Raw genomic sequence first — 21,071 nt, 5'->3', positions numbered from 1 at the left:
GGGTGGGGGGGGGGGGGGTTCTGCCTGCTTGCACTGCGCCTGGTGCGTGCAGGTCGAGCTGGGAGTCACTTGGGCCCAGTATCCTGCACCGGCCAGGCAGCATTCCCCTGTGGGCAGGGTAGCTGAGCCCCACTCCTGCGGAGCTGCACAGCCTGAGCTGGGCCCCACCAGAGCACCTCATTGTACCTGAATCTGTGGAGCCCCTGGGCAGCCACTGCTCCTTGCCTGGCTCCTGCTGTCCCACTGTCAAAGGGCCCGGCCAGGCCAACCTGCCCACAGCACCTCCCCTGCCTCTGCTTCACCCCACTCTTCTCTTTTGTCACCCTCTCCTCTCTCTCTCTCTCTCTCTCTCTCTCTCTCCCCTCCCCCCCCCATCACCCCACGCTTACTCTCTCTCTCTCTCTCTCTCTCTCCCCTCCCCCCCCCATCACAACATGCTTAACAAAAAAGAATACACAACAACAAAGGTAGTATATGATGTTTTATTTATTGTCACCAGATTGGGAATTTTTAGAAAACCTGGTATTTACTGTAAAAAAAAAAAAAAAGCAGCAACATTTATGATTTTTAACTATATTAATACGCAGTGCGTTGTCCCATGTACCCTCCACCCCTGTTTTGTTTTCCTGGTGTGCCCGCACTCTGGCACCTTACAGGGTACACATTGAGGGTTTTTTGGTACTCTGGCCAAAAATGTTGGCCAGAGGTACCTGGTTTACACTGCGTTTTTTTTTCAATTTACAATTGTTTTATAGGACTGCCATAAGTGACAAAACAATGTTTTATGATTACTAAATGTTTTGATTTTTTTAAATTCATAGTCTGTTACCTATGTGTATGAAAAATCTGCCAGTGGTACTTAAGGCTGTATCATTTTAAATTCATGGTACTCAGTCTGTCAGAGTTTGGGAACTGCTGCCCTAAGCCCATAGAGTGCTAGAGTTGGTCTAATAAAAATATCAGATTTACACAAAGAACCTTGTTTGTCTATATCCTTAGACCAACACGGCTACAAGCTACACCCCTGAGAACTGCACTAATGCAGGCACCCAACGGCAAAGGAGCAGCACAGAAATCTTGCTCCTTCAGGATTCAATTCCCATTTACATCTTTAAAGCCAAGACCAGATCCAGCAGACATTTCTGTAATGATGGAATTACCATGCAGACAGCCTAGTTGAGCTCCAGACCTCGGGCACTAGCCTTCCAGACAAACCTTGCTCTAGCTTTCCCCTCAGAAACTTGGGTTTCGTCTAACTCTGTTTATCAAGAAATGAGAAGACAAAGGTGAGGGTTGATGCAAGTCAGGATCAGTGTGTGGCTGGCTGGCTGGCACACTACTCACATATAGCCCACATCGCAGTCTGCCTGGAATATGTGTATTAGGCTGTGACTTAATGATCTGTAGGGACTGGGGACCAGGATCATGTGGAGATTAAAGAGGCATTACCCCTTTGTTAAAGCTGATGTTTTAGGGATAATCTGGAAGCTTTAGCTAATACATTATTACAGGAACTTCTTCAATCATAGCGGCAGACAGTAAGCAGATTTGGATATTACTGCACAGCCATATGCAGGGCCTGCTGCTACTGCTCTTCACTGGCTGGGTTTGCATCTTGACAAGTACACGTATTACCTGATGTATCTGATTAAATGAACGTGAGTTCACAAAAGCTTGTGCTGTACATAGATCTTATTTAGTTAGCCTTTAATGTGCATATCTACCCTGCCTTCTGCCTGACTTTAGACTAAAACAGCTAACTACCACTCTCAAGAACACATATGGTCATGTATGTTATCCCTCTATCACTCAAATGGAGCAGCAAACATTCATCTAGCCAGCTGGAAAACCAAGGAACCAGCGCTACCATGGAAAGGACCCTGCCCTATTCAGGTACATCCAAAAATATCTCTTTGCCTGAAGATTGTGGTAACAAGGCACAGCAGGAGTCCTAGCTCTGGAGGATGTTGATCATATCTGGTCTCTCTTATCAGAGTCAACAACATCTGCTGGAGGACTCTCAGGACTTTGGCTTACTCAGCAGAAGCAGCAGTAGCTGCAGAGAGCTCTGAATAGGCAAGCAGGCTCTGCTCTACACCTTATGTGTTTTGAGAGTGCTGGGAGTGGAAGTGTCCTTTGGGCTGAGTAGCCTATGCCTGGCTCAGTCGAATAGAAGCAGCAATTTAGTATATTGCACTGACTGGGCTTGTGGCCCAACAAGCTCCTCAGCAGGCAGAGGCAGAGAGGGCTTCAAGGAAGCTTGGTGCCCAAATGGGGAAGGTCAGGAGAAGGAGAGTACAGTTCAAGTACTATGGATTTACTTTGGTTATTAGATCTCCTGGACTCAATCTGTGAGTCAGACTTCCCAGCTGCATCCTGTTAGCTATGCAGCATCATGAACTGAATAGCCCAGCTGAGAGGTACCTATGACTTAACTTGGTTCATTAAGGTCCATATCTTAACTTGGTTCATTTTTAAAGAATTGGGTACTGAATTAAGAGAATAGAAGATACTTAAGTCTGTTAGGACCTTCACCTCCATTTTGCCTAGGATACACCTCAGCTTTTTCATAGAGCTTCTGGATTACACATCCACATAGGATATGTATCAAGGTTCCTCTTGGGGACAATGAAGCCTGATTAAGATTAGGGTCATTCAGAATCTATGGTGGCAACTCAAGAAACATAATGTGTGAGCAAGATGAGGTGTTGCAGTGACAGAGTGAGCTACTGGACCACCAGTGTCCATGTGGTGCCAGTTCCTGTGCAGGATCCATGATATGGGAGCCTACATCACCATGAGGGAATTTGTGAACTTTAAGCACCCTGACTTAGTTGCCAGAGAGTGAATGGGCAGAAAATCTGTTTAATGAAATAAAGAATTAGAAAATCTTCAGTTTTCACTGAGTCATACATCCAAGCACAGCTTAATTCCCAGCCACAGAGTAGCCACCCACACTGCTATAGAAGGAGGAGGCCAACACCAGACTCATGGTGGTTGTTCTGTCACGTGGAATGTTTTCTCGAGTCATATCTGGTTGCTGTCACTTTTGATATATAGACCACTGGAGTCTATACTCTGGAAGGCCAATGCTGGCAAGCCATTTTCCAGATCTCAAAGGCAACACAGAAAACACAATTCAGATGCATGTTCAATGATGGAAGCTCAGAAAGGTTTATTGTCATAGGACAGCACACCAGTCAGTCTCCAATTAATAATGAGTCCAGCTTAGTGAAGCTTGCCCTTGACAGGTAGCCACCGTACATTATTCGGAGTTCCCTAGGTTTCTGTAAGGGATGGGTCTCCCAAATCCTGTATTTATACTTGCATACCTGCCTCCCCCTTCCCCTCCCCACTCCCATCTTATGCCCACTCTTATCTCTCTCTCCATCAAGATGTTCATCTTTATTTGTTTAAGCAACTAGGTCTCCTGCCCAACCCCCTCCCAGGTTCCTAACTCTTTACCCACTAGCTCAGGGGTGGGCAAAATATGGCCTGTAGGCCAGAATGGCTGGGCAGCCAGATCCATCTGACCTGTAGGGCTCCTAAAAAATTTAGAAAAATATATATTTATGTGCTCCTGACTGCCTCTCAAAGATGACAGGAACCAGAGGCAGTAGGACCCACGGAAAGCCAGCAGGCCTCACCAGCAAGGCAAGTCCCACCCCACCCTGTGCCCAGCCCCCTCCCACTCCCATCCCCACCCATGGAAGTCTCTGCAGGCTCTCAATTTCACTGCTTCCCTGCCCACCTGCCAGCTGCTGCATCACCAGGTGGTTCCTGGATGCATCATCAGACCGCAGGAGCACAGGGCCCGCACCAGTACCCCAGGGCCAGGAACGAGAGAGAGAGTGCCTGCGTGCACCCCTGCAATATGGGAGGGGGAGACTGTGTGTGTAGTGAGGGAGAGCATGTGTGTTCATAGATTCATAGATGTTGGGGTCAGAAAGGACCTCAATAGATCATCGAGTCCAATCCCCCGCTGGTTTAGGTGACCCCAGCTGCATATCCAACCTCCTCTTGAAGACCCCCAGGGTAGGGGAGAGCACCACCTCCCTTGGGAGCCCGTTCCAGACTTTGGCCACTCTAACTGAAGAAGTTCTTCCTAATGTCCAGTCTAAATCTGCTCTCTGCTAGCTTGTGGCCATTATTTCTTGTAACCCCCAGGGGCGCCTTGGTGAGTAAAGCCTCACCAATTCCCTTCTGTGCCCCCATGATGAACTTATAGGCAGCCACAAGGTCCCCTCTCAACCTTCTCTTGCGGAGGCTGAAGAGGTCCAGGTGCCCTAGTCTCTCCTCATGGGGCTTGGCCTGCAAGCCCTTAACCATATGAGTGGATCTTCTCTGGACCCTCTCCAGGTTATCCACATACCTCTTGAAGTGCAGTGCCCAAAATTGCACTCAGTATTCCAACTGCGGTCTCACCAGCGCCCAATAGAGGGAAATTATCACCTCCTTGGATCTGTTCGTCATGCATCTGCTGATGCACAATAAAGTGCCATTAGCTTTTCTGATGGCTTCATCACACTGACGACTCATGTTCATTAGTGTACTCTGCAGTAAAACACATGTGTAGATGCACCCACTATGTCTAATGACTAAATAAAGTGGAGGGCAATAAAGAATCAGGCCCATGGTGCCAACAGCTAACATAATATTAATGTCTAAGCTACAATGTGTAAGTGGGTAATCATAAACAGGGAATGATATGTATTAAAATTTAAAGATCATCATTAAATGATTATGCTTACGATCTATGAAAAAGCTTGAATTCATCATAATGTGTTTGCAGTCATTACATGATCATTAAGAATCGATATGGTTATTTTATACATAATTGTGTGGCAAGTTCTGTATGAAATTCAAACTGTGCATAATTGTTCTTTCAACAATATCTAGTAACAAACAGATGGTTGTTACAGGTCACTCTCTGACAGACAAACAATTCATTTCCATATTCATATCAAGCTAGAATCTTGAAATGAGAAATATATTTAGTTTTGATGGACTGCTGAATATGAAAAACATCCCAAATTTGAAACTGGACCTTTCTAACAGAGGTTAGTAGCAGGTCACGAGCCGTTTTATTTAATTTCAATTATTTAAATGTCTTTACATATGTATGAAGCCTCAACTTTGAGAAATAAAGGTGAACTGAGATCATCACTTGAATATATGGAATATTACTCAGGAAAAGTGGAGAAGCTGTAAAAGTATATTCTAGGCACATACAGTAACAGACAAAAGGGAATTGCAACCAATAGGTAATGTTCGCAATCATCGCTGTAGTGGCTTACTATTTATACAGAAATAATTTCTGGGAAGGTAATATAGTTGTGCCAGTCAAAATAACAGTCTAGTTTGTGAACAAAGGCTATTTTTTAAAGATAGACACATGACTCATGATGTTATGTATCAGATAGACAGGTACAAATTTTCTTAAAAGTAATCCCATAAAAATGGAAGTCATGTAAAAAAAATGTATACAACTGCCAGCATTATATCAATTTTCAGTTTTTCACAAATTTTCAGTGATTTTCCCCAAAAAGTGTTATTAAAGCCTTTAATGATTTTATTACCTTAAAAGCACAATTTTTAGTAAGAACTGCCTGATTTTTGTTTGAAAATATATATTGTTGATTTCTTTAAAAGCCTGTATTAAAGAAATGTAAAATATTGAGAGATTTTCTACAAGAAAGGTTGGAATACATCTGCTTGGAATCACAAGAAATAAAACAATTTTTACATTTTGACCAAAATCATGGCCCCATGTTTAACCTTACAAATACATGAATATAGAAAAAACTGGAGGGATCCCACTGAAGTGCATCTGCTTCATATAACAGCACCATAAAAAGTTTTGCTAAACTGCTTTTGACAGATTAATATGAACACCACCAGCACCACCCCCATCCCCATCCCACCCCCCCAAAAAAAGAAAAACTCAGTTATTGCACAGAAAATGGTTTATGGAAGTAAAGTAACCATTCTATCAACCCTGCTTTTTAGTCTCATTTACCCTTTACTGGAGATTATAAAGCTAGTATTTCAATAACAAAATATACAAAACCAAAGTCACACCCATGGTCTTAATCCACAATAGTTACTAGTTTCAGGTGAACACATCAAAATAGTTTACCCAAATATTTGTTTGAACTGCTCAACAGTATTGTGGCCCTTTTGTATTTACCTTCTGCAAATTTTCTAGTCAATATGTTACTGGCAGAAAATGTTCACCCCCCAGGTGACCACCGATCTGTAGGTCTCCTACCATGTCATCCCCCACTGCCAATACCAGGTCCAGTAAGGCATTCCCCCTAGTGGGGCCATGTACCTCCTGCATCAGATGGAGGTTCTGTACACAGGATAGGAACCTGCATGAATGGTGGGACTTTGCTGTCTGCGTCTCCCAGCAGATGTCTGGGTAGTTTAAGTCCCCCATGACTACTGCCTCCCCAGTTTTTATAGTCTCTGAGAGCTGCCTCAGGAGTGAGTCCCACATGCACAGGCCACCATACACATGCACCCACACCCCCCTTGCACTGCCATACACACAGGCCCCCCTGCCCACACCCCAGCCACCCTCTTCCCCACAAACCCCATACCCACCCAGACCCCACATATCCACACAAACCCACATGCTCCCTCACCCCACTCACACACCCTCCCCACACTCCACATACCCACACACTAACAACCCCCTACAAACCTATACTGATGCCCCCCCAGTATACAAGAGTAAGATTTCATTTTAAGCTATTGTGCAATCACCTCTGTGTACACTACACAAATGCATGTAAATCAGGGCAAAAATATATTTTTTTTAAAATCAAATTAATCAATGTTGTAGATGTTTGATTTTTAGGATATAAATTGGTATTTTGCCATCTCAGAGCCAGAAAAATCCCATGCTGAAAGAAATATTTCCAGGGGCAAGGGGAGGGACTTCTAGTCACAAGAAGATGAGGGGGCAGGGCACCTGCCAAGGGGCAGGGATACCAACACAGCTCTCAACAGCTTGCCAAAACTCAGTAAGTGGCCCTCTGCCCAAAATAATTGCCCCCCCACCCCCCTGCACTAGCTGCTAAGGGTTCACCCCCACTATTACCTTGCCTGCCACATCTTTGATGTTACAATTTTACTAGGAGGTTTTGCCCCAGTAGGCAGATGTGGGCTCTAGGATAAGGCTTTGTCTGAGCTGAAGCTTTTCCTGGCCTTGGCTCACTTTGATCTAGCCGAGTCCCTCTGCCTGAGGTCCACTGTACCAGGACCCTGGGTTTAATCAGGCCCCAGCTCCACCCAAGCTCCCTGTAGGCTCTGGGCCCCTTGGGCCCTGGTCTTGCCCTCTGTGGGCTCTAGGCTTATGCCCCCCCTCAGTCTTTGCTGCCATGTACTTGGTCCTCTGACACAGAATAGTCCTCTTTCTGAAACACTTCATTTTCTGCTCTCCATAGCCCACTAGGCTTTGGGCCCTGAAAGTGCCCTGTTCTGGATGCCCCAGCCATACCCCAGTAGCCTCCAATCTTCCCCTCACAGCCGCACTGGGTCCTCTGGTTTAAACATAAATCAAAAGCATGCACACCTACTCCCAAAACACAAAGTTCTCCACTCCGGTTTTAATCTAATCCCACAGTAGCACTAACATAAATTTCTCAGGGTATTTATTTCTGGATGCTCAAGGTACAGGGTTTCTTCCAATATTCTGTGGCATAGAGTCCTTTTTCTATAAGCATCCTGGAGTGGCTCTTCTTTGCAGCTGTGCCTGGGGCAGCTCCAATAGCCAGACTACCCCTTCTTGGCCAGACCCTGGGTTTATGAGCATCTCCTTGGGTTACATGACCCTCTATGTCTGCCCCAGGCCTGTCAATCACTTACCTACACCTGGGGTGGGAAGTCATTTTATTTAAGGTCCTCTTTGTCATTACAAGTCTGTTCAAGGGGCTGGCCCATGGGCCCTGGGCTCTCTCCCCATCAGTAATATGGCAGGGTCTCTACTACAATTTTGTTTGCCAAGTTCATATACCTGCACTTTCATTAGTAAGTTCTAACTTTTACATTTGTAGTTACTGTCTTCATACTCCCCTCAATAGCTTTTTGCTTATTAATGCATTTTTTCCTAACTTGCTGGATAATCCAGTGGTCAGGATGCCTTTCTCCCATGCTGCTTTTCAGCACTATGACTTAGCACAACTGGAATTCCTATATTGGTGTGGATAGTGCTCCACTGTAGAGAGTGCAGGTACATCTTTTAGCTAAGTGGCACATATCTACATTTGGTGGCAGCAGCTCCTGGACACCTGAGCTCAACTACAGTAGCTTTAGGGTAGAGTTTCTGATCTGGAGGTGCAGAGGAATACAGCAGAGCATCCAGGTGGACACTGGACATTGTGGAATGAGCAATACTAAGAAGTCATTGCTGTGTTTCTCATGCTGGTACAGCCTGTCTCATGACAGTAGTGAACCTAAGCAGACTGGAAAGGGACTGCTGTGGATGTGGTAAACATGTGAGCTTTTGGGCAACTTACCTAGTAAATGCCTAGCATGGCTCCATGCGAGTGCTGAGATGCCTATGGCCATGTGTACACTAGTATGTTAAGTTTTGGTAGCCTAGAAGAGAGATCCTGAAAGATAAAATTACAAAAAGGTAAAAGATTCATCTGTGATTGAATCTCTTTCTTTCTTCATTTTTCCTATGCAAGGTAAAAGACGCATTTCAGAGACAGCAATCTCAGTGCATGGTTGGAAACCTGGTGTGCAGAGACTTAAATCCACCAGGTATCAAGGAAACTTTTAGAGAAGGAATCTGAACCTTGGCTTTTGACAAAGAGAGCCAGGTCTGTGGCACAGCATGTCAATATGGCATGGAAGATTCAGCAGCAGTTGTGGCAATCCCTTGATATGAGGATGACAATCTTTCAGTAAGTAGGAAGTCTAGAGATGACTGAAGAGACCAGTCCAATACCCACATTTTCAACCACAGATGAGACAAATAGTTCCAGAAGGAAGAAGTGAATCCTGGTGATGTCAGGTCACATCCCTCTCATCCATCTGCCTGAAGTGAGTTTGTTCAAAATTATCTATGCCTTTTTGTACACCATGGTACCATTGTACATTCTTAGCTGAAATCTCCCAGATATTGGTGTTAAAATCACGAGAGATTATTTTACGTCAGAACTAGAGGCAAGGTGACTAGCGCTGAGGAGCACTTAGGCAGACCAGCCCATCTTCCGGGGATACTACTTTGCCACTAGCAAAGGATGGTACAGAAACTAGAATGGGACCAAGATAGAACCAGGCACAGATACCAGAATTACAGTCCCAAGAAGCAGCAGGGATGCCTGCTTAGGGGTAGATCCAGGGATGCATTAGTACACTTGAATCCCCCTTTGATTCCTGGTCCACCCAAAGTTTAAAACAAACTGCCTGACAGCAGCAGCAGCATTTCTAGTCAGGTAGTGCAGAGAGACTCACTTGGCTTCATGACTCATTATGAAGTACCTGATCCCTTCTAGAGACTCTTCATTTCACAGGTATTAAATGACCCACTTCTCTTTTTAATGTTCCACCAATGAAGTTATCCCTTTTTTCTGCAGCTCTGCTGTCTGTTAAGTGCTCTTGGTAATGAAGCTTTAAATTTCACAGCCCTGCAGATTGGCATGGAGTTAAAAATAATTAAGTTACATTTGTTGTTACTTCAATCTTAAACTGAATAATGCAATTTAGGGTCCTAGTGTATTAGTAAGGCTTCTAGATTATTTTTAATCTGAGAAAAAAAAAATGTATGCTGTTTTATGTGATGATGATGATGCACCTCACCTCTGCTCTCCCCTTTCCAAAATTCTAGATCACCCCATGGCCCAAAGGCATCAGAAAGAAATAGCACATGGTCAGAAATAGTTACAGATGCCTATTGGCTGCTGTGAAAGGGAAGGTGCCCAGCACAAAGAGCCCTGCCCCAGGGTAGCAGCTGAAACTATTGGGCTGCTGAAATACCTGGCTTTGGCCTCTGCAGGACAAATCAGGACCAGGGTCAGAGGTAGATTCCACTGAACTCAGCAAAAGGAGAATTTGGAGTGGATACAACGTGGCAAGGTCTGTATAGAGACAACTCTTAGTCAGGCACCAGCAAGTTGTAGGTCTGCCTTCCTGCTCAGGGACTGGTACAGGGCATTCAGTCTTGGTCAGAGGCAGCAAGGTTTGAGAAAGCAGTAGGAAGATCAGCATTCAATGACTCATGTGTAAAAACAGCCAGATGTCACTGCAGGCAAAGGTGAAGAGAAAAGCACTTTCTTGACATCATTAAGGCTGGGCCCACCCGGTTTTATACTGGTTTTACTAAAAAATGCATTTTAGAAAGAGTTGGAGATAATCTTATCTAAACCCAAACATGCTCCTATTTCAAAGAGCTTATCATTTTACTGCAATTTGATTCTAAAAACATGCTCTCTCAAAAGGGTCACACAAGGGTTTATACAACTTTCTTGAATTAAATACATTAAAAAGACAATTTAGTTAGGTTACAGCTTTCTTGTGTAGACATGCAAATTAGTGACAGTGGCTGGAATATCCAAAAGTCAACACCATTGGAAGAAATCTTGCTAAACCTAGCACAGCAATGTTAAATTTTAAATGGAGACTTTTTAAATAAGGAGAAAAAACAAAACAAAACAAAACAAAAAAAAACTTATGAAGAGATTTTGGAGTCAAAATATTAGAACACTGAAATACTTAAACTGGCTTCCAAGCTGAGGCATGTAAGTGGTGTGATGCCATCCCAGGAAGCATATACACTCCTACCCACCTAGGCAGGCATACATTAAAGATCAGTATGCTTATATGGCAAGGTGCAACAGCCAAACAGAGAACCTTCATAAAATAGCAAATTAACTCTTAAGAAGCCAACAGAAAGAATCAACTATGACAAGCAAAATATAATATGGAAATCAGGAGGTCAGAGGGACTGGATGAGCAAATACCATAGCTAAGGACTTGAAAACACACAGCTCTGGGACATTCTTAGTATAGCAGGAACACAGTTTGAGAGAAAAATGGTGCATCTGTTACATCACAAAGGGTAACAGGAATAAATAAAAGAGCATAAAAAAAAAAAATGTTTCAAGAAGCTTAAGTGAATTTGTTAGTCTTCACCACAAAAGATGTTGGGGAGAAACCTACCCCAGGCCTGCTAGCTTGCAGGTAGTAAAAATGAAAAACTGAGGCCAGAATCTTAGGGCCTGGGGTAGGTTTCCATTGTCCATTGTCACATGGCAATTTTGGGTGGATCCTAGAGCAATTAACTGCTGGAACACCCATACATTAACACCTGAAACTGGTTTTAAGCACTCCTTTCATGCTCAATGTTGTGCCACTCCAGGGGAGGCTCTTGTTGCACTGAACAGCCAGGCTAGGCTACACCTTTAAATACCTCATCCCACCACCCTCCTCCACTTGCCCAGATTGGACCCACAGCCCCCCACCCCTCCCCAGCACCCCAGATCTCCACTCACTGCCCTGCACCTCCCATCCCAGGCTTACTTATGACTGTGCACACTACCTGTCCCAGGAGAAAGCAGGGAACGGGTAAACTACTTGTCCAGTTGCAACCACTGATGCTGCTCTTCGAGCCAGGCAGGGAGGTTAACATTATCCTGCCTGTTCCCCTAGGACAGACAGTGCAGGCAGCCACAAAGTAATACCTCAGGGGCAGGGGAGGCAGGAGGAAACCCTGAGGGAGAGGGGAAAAGCCCCAGAGGTGAAGAGCAGGGGGAAGCCCAGAATGGGGGTGGGGAGTCTTACCTTTTAGTCCTCCAGGCCCCTGCTGGCCTGAAATGGGACTGCTCCAAATTCAAGCTAGCACTAACACCCATCTACATTTGTGCAGCATCTAACAAGGCCCTTAGGTTTTCAAAAAGATAGTGCTGGAACAAGCAGACAAAGACGACATTCCCAAGCCAAGGTAGGCAAGGTTTTTTGAGTAGATGCGATATATTTTATTAGACCAACTGAGTAGTTGGAAAAAAGTTCTCAGCAAGCTTCCGGGCTCAGTCACCCTTCTTCAGGCATAGGGAATTTCTGCTGTTCTGAGACTTCAAGGAATGAGAGGAACCAAGGTAGTATGCCCAAGAATTTTTTTAAGAACTAAGCTAGTGGCTAAGTTGCTAGCAATAGTTATACACAAATCTCAAAAACAAAACAAAAAAACCTAGAAGGCTGGAGGCCAGTAAGTGGTATGCCCATATTTTAAGAGGCTCTGGGGTGAACTGAGGTATTACAGCATAAGGTGGTTTTCTTCAGCACAATGTAACTGGTTGAAATAGTCCTCTGAAAACATAATTATGAAAAACCTAAAAGAATATCAGGAGATGTGGACAAACTAGTTCAGCATCTGCAAGTCTTGCCTCAGCAGCCTGTTAGGGTTCTTTAAGGTTGTCAGCAAAATAGTGTTGAAACAAAAGAAGTGATGGATACTATTTATCAGAACTTTCTAACAGCTTTTGACAAGGTCTAACAAAAGAAGTTAAGCAATCTTTGGGTAAGGTGCTTTTTAACCATTTTGTCAGCTTGTCAGATGGAAAAGCTAAAAGTGTAATATTTAGGGTTCCTTTTGACAAACAACTTAACTGGTTTGTCAAAATGGGGGTGGGGGGCAAGCTTGCAGCACTGAGAAGATCCCCACACCACCCCGCATGTCCCCAGACATGCTGGGTTGTACCCACTGGGCTGCAGAGGCCATGGGGGAGGGAAGCAGGGCAGGAGCCTGTGCTCACAGCCGGTACCTGCCCCATGCACAGAACTGGGGGACATGGGTCCCCCCCCCAGTAAGAGAGATCTAGAAGAGAATATTCCATTTATAAAGTAAACACGGGCCTGAATTCTTTGGTACAGTGGAAGTCAAAATTAGAGGCAGTTTTCCTATTCACACAGTTCTACGTCTCCATCAGCTAGCTCCCCGACCTAAAACCCAGCTCCCTAGGCTTTTCCCAGAGCCACACACTAGTGCTGTTCAGGTTATGTCCCATTTTCTTGTCAGCTTGTTTCTGTGTGCTGATCCTTTCATTTATACAAATGCCATCTCCCAAATCACTGCCAAGGCAAAGGCTCTCCACCCAGAGGCAAGGGAAAGGGGAGATTGCCCAGAAAGATAGCAGGTTGACAAGGGCTGAAGGGGGCTCTGGCAGCATCATGGTTGCTCCTGGAGTGAGACCCTGTTATATCTGGTTGTTACAAGATCTGCCACCAGCAGTGGGAGTGGCACCTTCTTATTGCCACTCTAATCCTGCCTTTTCCACTCTGGTCTCTGCTCCAAGTACCACCCTGTCCTTGCCTTAGTCGCTAGTATAAACTATGGGGGGGTTGCCTATAGGGAACAAGAACAGTGGTCCTAGGTGCCCTGCCCTGCACTGTCAATCAGGACCCAATAGTCAAGTCTTGGATCACTGGGCCTCTAGCAGCCGACCTACTCAATAAGGTAAGCCCTATTTGTGGAGCACCTTCAGTGGCCTCCTTTCCTCACCTTCAGCCAGTTCCATGCCTCACAGTTTAAACAACAACAAAGCAAAACAAGCAAGCATGAGCATCAAGATGATTATCATCTAATATCCACTTCACTGGGCCAGCCATGTATTACTCTGACACTGGGGCTCTCCAACCCCTGTAGCTGCACCCCTCTGGTAATGGGGCTCTCCACAATTGTGTGGACTCCTCTAGGCACTAATGAGGCCTCCAAACCTCCCCTTTAAGCCTCATCCCAAACTTCCAATGCAAAATGACAACATAAACATAAGCCCCTGGGTGATAACACAACAATAATGATGGAAGCCACACTGTCTCTTTAAGAAGGCAAATTTCTCCCCTAGTATGGTGTGCCTTCTAACCCTAGGTACCTTATGAGCTCCTGGAGCCCAATTAGTCTTGCAGGCAGCAGATCAGGCAACCAAATGTTTCTGGATAGCTCTTTCATGCAAAAGCTCCTTCCCCAGGCAATTGCCAGGAAACTTAACCTTACCAGGGCTAGCCCTGGGGCTTATATGTGCCAAGGGCCCTGCCTTCTTCTGGTCAGCTGACCATGTGCAGATGCCAGCTAATTCTCTCATTAGCCTGCTGCCCAGGCAACCTGCAGCTGTGAGCTCTGTCTAGCTCACAGGGCGCTCTGTCTAGGCTGCTTTTACCCTTAAAGGAGCAGGCATGGGACATCCCTGCTTTACCTGTGGCAGGTTAGGTTGATATGTCTTGTGTTGTATCTGGCTTGACAGTGTAGTTTTGCTAGATTAGACAGTAGATTTGTATAAAATGGCTTGACTAGGGATGATCCTGCCTGAGATTGGACTAGGTGTCTACAAGTTCTTGCAAACCCTTCTCAACAATTCTCTGATTCTTAAAAGGGAGTTGCCAGCCCTGCTGAGTAGCCGCAGCTGTGAGGTGGCTGCTGATAAGGGAATGGTTCACTATGAGCTCAAAACATCTGGAGAGAAGAGCAGGAGTGTTGCAAACTGTGCAGAAACAATTGAGAGCCAGAGGCAAGTGTTGGGCTGAACTGCTACCTGCATGGAGAGGTTCACAGCCACAGGGGACCCATTCTAGTGTCTGGGACAGGAGAACAGGATTTGTTTGCTTGGGTTTTTTTCTTTTATCTATGTGGGCTGACTTAATAGCTCCTTAAGGAGCAAAAGACCACCTGGAAAATCCCACAGGCATGGCAACCCACTTATATGGCCTGTAATTCAGGAGTGGGGATAAGCAGTTGGGGTTTTAAATTTTTTTTTCTATTTAAAATTAAAATTCCCTGGAATTTAAGGGCAGGCCAAGATGCAGTGCCCCAGATGGCAACCTCATGGTAGAGAGCCTGGGGGATGGAGCTTTCCAGAGCAAGAGGTCTGAATGGGAGGGAGAGCAGCATGGGGATGTGAGGTTTTTGATAAAAGAGAATTTTAGAAGACTGTTTCTACAAATGAGACTATGGGTTCTAGACTTGCCTACAGGTTGGTCCCATTCTCCTCTCATTTTTCATGCAAAGAGCACTGGGGGCTCTGCAGGTGAGGGCTGGCAGATCTGTACCCCTGCTCTGGCACAATTAAAAGAATAACATACACCATAGGATAGGGCAGGAGAGTTGTGGGTAGTGATGCAATTCATGCTGTGTGCTAAGACCATTGCCAATCAAAGGTTCTTTACTTCAGTTCAGTGTTTTTCAACCTTTTTTCAGGTTGAAAAACACTTCTTTACTTCATGTCCCTCATGTCACCTGGTTTGTTCACCCACCCTGACAAAAGGCACTCAGTCTTGGGACCTGATGAAGCAAGAAGCCTAGGGTAATGTTGATAGGTTTCTGCAGGAACCGTGAAGAGGTTAAGACAGCATGTGGATGAGAGAGGGAGCTGTCAGACCTGTGTGGAAGCAGAAGCAAAGGGAAGGCACCAGGGGGTATTCAGTGAGGAAGGAAGAAAATACCAGTCAGCACTGCAGAAAAAAAATGAACTGAGCTTGAATGACATATGGGAGGAAATGGGTAAGGTAGGGCTTAGATGCATGTTGGGACTACCGGGAGCCAGATGAGGTCCTGTTCTGGCTGAGGCTAAGGAGGTAAGCTGCATATTGGGATGCAGGGGAACAGATACCCCTGCCTGTGTTGGTGCATCCAGAGAAGGCTTCATGGGTTGTGACTGGGATGAAAGGAGTCCAATGGGCATCGGTGAAGGGAGGAGGATTTTTCTAGGCTTTCAAGGTACTGCAAAAGCTGCTCAACACATTTGAGATGCTAATAAGTTTGTGTCTGACTCTGCCATGCACTGCCTAAGAGGAAGGGCCATGTAGAGGGGGCACTTGCCATAACAAAGCCTATAGCTGTATGAGTGGAGTGCATCAGGGACAGTGTGCCCTATGAAGGTCCCCACAGATGCCAGGGGAGGCTTTGGGAGTATGTGGAAAAATAGCCTATAGGCTATTTAATAATTAAGACCTTTTATGCTCCTTTTCTCCCTGCCGTGGTTCTCCACACCTGGTTTTGCTTCCCCATACTCAGTCTATTAACTACCATTTGGCTGTTGTTTGAACAGTCTCATTTTTCAGCTTCCAGTTTCGAAGCACTGGGTTTTCTCTTTCAAAGTAGGCCCCTAAGATAGCTGAGTCTGATGTCTGATTGCCCCCAGGCCACTAAGCCTAACACCTGGCTAATGCAATGCGTTGTAATGTATACCTAAGTAGCCAGCCAGCTGTGGGCAGCTCCAGGATGCGTCTCCTGCCCTCTCCTAGTACCCAATAGGGCATGAACATTCCCACCAGCCCAGTTAGATTTGATTTCTGTTTCCCAGTGCCCATGCATCATGAACTGGACTAAATGGTCTAAGAGACCCCTTCTAGTCCTATGTTCCTATGAACTCTGCCCCTCCACAGTCTAATAAAGTATATGCTCTGTCCCTCTCCCTGCAGCAGGTGGGGTGAGAACTCTGACTTCCATCTGCACCCAGTAGGGTGGGCTCCATCTAGTACCTAATGGCTTTGAGATCTGCCCTTCTGATAGCACCCAGTGAGATGTCAGCCTGGTCCAGCCTCGAGTACAAAGTGAGGTGTGGAGTGACTTCTGCCCAGCACTAATGGAGTGCACACACTGCTTACTTCCTTTTCCTACTGTTACAGAGGCAAATACATTGCATGTGCTCTCTTTTTCTGTCTCCTGCCTTGGGCTGCTCTGCTCCACAAGTGGTAGAGTCATTACTTGGTTAGCTTAGAAGACCAGTGCCTGTGCTGTGGGTGGCTTGTACATGAGGTTCCTGAGGCTGATTAAGCACAGAGCATGGGCTGTTCCATTCAGAACTCAACCATCTCACCATGGAGTTAATACCCCTTTGTGCTGAGCCTGTTCCATTGCCTCAATCTTGCAAGCACATGGACTGGCAGTGAATTGCTGGGGCAATCATATAGCACTGTGGAAGATTTTTCATCTTATCAGGATTGAAAACTTTCCCTAAATCAAACATTTAGGTGTCTCTGAAGAGTTTGCTCTGGAGATTAAACAGAGCTGCTCACTAACATCTCTGAGAATGCATTGCAGAAGCCTGCACTACCCAAGTACCCCTCACCCTTTTTAGGGAGAACCTATGAAGAAACTGTCCTGATAGATCATTTGTAAGTATAGACAGCATCCTTCTCTGTGGTGGGGGGCAGCAGTGAGTTGTCCAAATCCCCAGGGCTCCTTGAGATGGTCTGAGGCAGGCACTGAAACAGCTGACAATTGATGCTGCGCTGAGGATGCAAATGCAAAAGAGCATGCTCAGCACTGCTGTCTTTGGGAAGGGAGGGAGCCATAATGTCCTCAGCTGGCCTTAGGTACCTCCTGTTTGTGCCAACAGCTCCCTCTTATCTGATGTCTTGCCAGCCACACAGGGCCTATCAACAATGGGGATTTTAAGCTAAGTCAACGTCATCTGGGAGCCATTTTTAGTCAGGTTACTGTAAAATACCTAAAACCAACTGAGCCTCTGGCTGTAACTGGAGCAATTTAAAATCCAACTGGAAATTTTTCCCAGACTGGGCAGACCCTGAGCCGCATTGTAAAAGTTTATTCACAGCACAACCAAACCACTGGGAAAGAAGTGGTATGACAGATATGAAGCCTTGGAATCATGAAAACTGTAAAAGCTATTAGATTGATATATGATAGACACTACAGACAAATGGACAAATCAGAAAGACTTCAGTATCAATCCTAAAAGTATCAGTCCATGCATTCCTGGCTCACTGGAGAGTAATTAATGCAAATCCCCTGCCAGAAAACAAGTCTAGGGAAAGCCTCACTCCCTAGGGGAAATTGCATTTTCTGGTTTGTTCTGGTTCAAGAGGCCAGCAAACAATGAAGATAAAGGGGAATGACAGGATAGCCCTGATCTGGGATCAAGGGACACACACACACACACACACACACACACACAATATGAGAAAGCAGAAACTAGTGTCTGTATGTTTCTGGATCTTAACTGGGTAATGGGTAATATCCAGTATGCTAGCATGCATATAGGTTGTTTACTGTTGCTCTGATACAGATTTTTTGTATTGTTTTTGGTTTAAAATAAATTGCATTGTGCTGTGTGACAGCTGGCTGGTCACTGGATTTCACTATCACTGGGATGGAACAAGACTGTAGGAAATGAATTAAAGGTGTTGCTACTGGGACTGATCACAGGGAATTAGAAGGGGAGTGCAACCTTAAAACCCTTTTCTTAAGGAAAAGGGAAGTGGATTATCATCTGATAAAGGTGATAGTTGGATGCCTGAGAGGGTTGCCCTTGGAAAGTCTATGAGAGGGGCAAAAGCTAAGTTGTTTCCAAAACTACATAAATCAGTTTGTGCACAAATGATTCTGTTTTGCCAACAGCATGTTGGACCATGTGGTAGCTTTCTTCAGGATTGCTATGTACTGCATTCATACTCTTGTACACTGCTGCAGATACATAACTTTCTGGGAACGTTTGACATGGTTTCTAGAAGAGGAAGCAATGCATTCTAGGACACTTCAAGAGACATCTGCTCCCACTCTGGGCTAAATCCTGTTTCCCCCTCATGGATCTAAGAGGTGCTTACAAAGCAGTGTAATGGCAATCTGGGGCACTTATGAACACCTCAGGATTCTATTTCCACCTGTAGTAAAAGAGTGCCACCCTGCATGTGTACCTGCCAGCAAAAAAATGGAGAAGAGAGGTCGTTTACTATTTACTGCTCCTATATTTTATCCCAGCAGTTAGTCCACTTACCTAAGGAGCAGAAGACTTGGGTTCAAAGTCCTCCTCACCCTAAGAGGTTTTGAACCACTTCTCAGCAAAGTTCTTTAATCACCAGGCTACAGGGTAGGCATTTCCCAGAATGCTCTCCTACCTTCCTTTGAAGCTGGCTCAGTGGCAGCCAGAAGGTAAAGATAAATAGGGCTAGAAGGAAGCAAGCAAGCTGGTGGGAGGGTACCTTAACGAGATAGTACAGGGCCCTAGAAGGGAGGGACCTTCAGATTTTAGCCTTGGTGTCTGCTCCCAATGTGTCACAAGCTGTCTCAATGCTCTCTATCCATTTTATCCAATGAATAGTAAATGCAAGGTGTAGTGGACCAGCTTCAAAAGGAGGGCCGGGGAGGGGTTCGCTGAACAGAGCACTTTGCTGGGAGGTATGCAATAGAGGTTCTAGCCCAGGGGTAGGCAACCCCTGGCATGGATGCGAGAGCATGGCATGTGAAAACATTTTGCTTGGCTTGTGTGTCTTGGGGTGAATGGGCAGGGAAGGGGCTGGGGCTGAGCTGCCACAGCAAGGATCAGCCTCCTCACAGGTCCCCTGCCATCTGCCCCTGGCATACCAATATCTTACAAGTCAAGATTGCAGGGGTTTTAGCCACGCTGCCCAAAAATGCTGCCAAGCCCTGTTCCAGCCTCCTTTAGTTGGGGTTGGCACTGATATATGCATCTCCTGCTCACTGGGCAGTTGTCCAAACCACTGCCCTATCAGGCTAAGAGGTGGGAGTAGTCTTTTCCATTTAACACTAGTTTTAATTTTTTTTTCAGCTAGTTTTGGAACTTATATAGTAGTACATGTGTAGGAGAGCAGTTCTCTTCCTCTCAGGCGGCTATGTAGCCAGAGTACAGCCTATGAACATGCTCAGAAGGGAAGCCTGGTTTGAGGTCAGCTACATTGAAAAGGGGAGAAAAGGTGGTGATATCACTTTATATGTAAAAAATTCTGGGTTCTGAGCTAGCTCTTATGACTCAAAAAAGAGACCTTTGAGTTGTGGTCAATAATTCCCTAAAAACATCAACTCAGTGTACAGTGGGGAGCAAAAAAGCCAATAAAATATTGAGCATCATCAAGAAGGGAATTGAAAATGGAATGGAAAACTTCAACATGTCATTATACAAATCCATGGTGCACCCACATCCTAAATACTGTATGCAGTTCTGGTCTTCTCATCTCAAAAAGGACATCATAGAAATTATAAAAGGTACAGAGAAGGGTGACCATTGGTCCGACTGAGCATGACTTTTTTATGTTTTTATGTTTGTAACTTATGTGGAGAACAACTTCCTGTTTCAGGGATCCTAGTCCTGGATCTTGTTTTCACTAATGGGGAAGAATTGGTTGAGAATGTGAAGGTGAGGGGAAGCCTGAATGGAAGTGATCATGAAAAGATAGAATTCATGATTCTGAGACAAGGAAACTATGAGGTCAGCAGAACTAAGACACTGGATTTCAAAAAAGGTGGATTACAACCAGCTCAAGATAGTAGATGTGTTGCCATGGAAGGACAGAATGAAGGATAAAGGGGCACAGGAGGGCTGGTAGCTTCTAAAGGGCACAGTAGTAGAAGCCCAACAAGAAGCTATTCTGACACAATGAAATCACAAGAAGAATGGAAAGAGCTCAATGGGGCTGCACAAGGAACTTCTAGGATGACTCAAAAAGAAAAAGGGCCCTTTCCAGTGTCCTGCTGGAACTAAAACCTCAAAGTTCCTAGTGAGAAGATCTTGTCCCTCAGCTCAGGGTCAGGATCAATCACCACATTTGGGATCAGGAAGGAATTTTACACCGCAGTCAGATTTCAGATTGCAGGGGTGTTTGCTTTCCTCTTTAGTTGGTGTCACGCCTCTCTTCCTTAAATTTTCAAGTATTTTTTAACCATCTTTCCAGTGGACATTGACAGTCCCCTCATTTCCTTACTTTAAACATGCCCGGGTGTTCTCTGTGTTAGGGTGTTCTCTGTGTTTGCAGACCATAAGGCTTTTAGTTTTGCAGAAATATTTTTGTACAGTTTTAGGAATAGGTTAGACAAACACTTCTATGGGATGGCTTGTATAGGGATGATCCTGCTTTAAGCAGTAAGTCAGACTAGACCAGTGTTTCCCAACCTTTTCCATCCCACGGCACGCTGGCTGAACACAGAGCAGAGAGGGGTTGGGGGGTGGAGAGCAGCCAAATGTGGAGGAGGTGGGGAGGAGGGGCAAGCGGCTGGACATGGTGGGTGAGGGGAGGGGATGGTGAGTGGCTGAACATGAAGCAGGGGGTGGTGCAGGACCAGCCAGGGCAAGGTGGTGGCACAGGGCAGT

Source organism: Alligator sinensis, unplaced genomic scaffold (genome assembly GCF_000455745.1).
Source record: "Alligator sinensis unplaced genomic scaffold, ASM45574v1 scaffold452_1, whole genome shotgun sequence".
Taxonomy (NCBI): Eukaryota; Metazoa; Chordata; order Crocodylia; family Alligatoridae; genus Alligator; species Alligator sinensis.
This window is presented reverse-complemented; position numbering follows the sequence as displayed.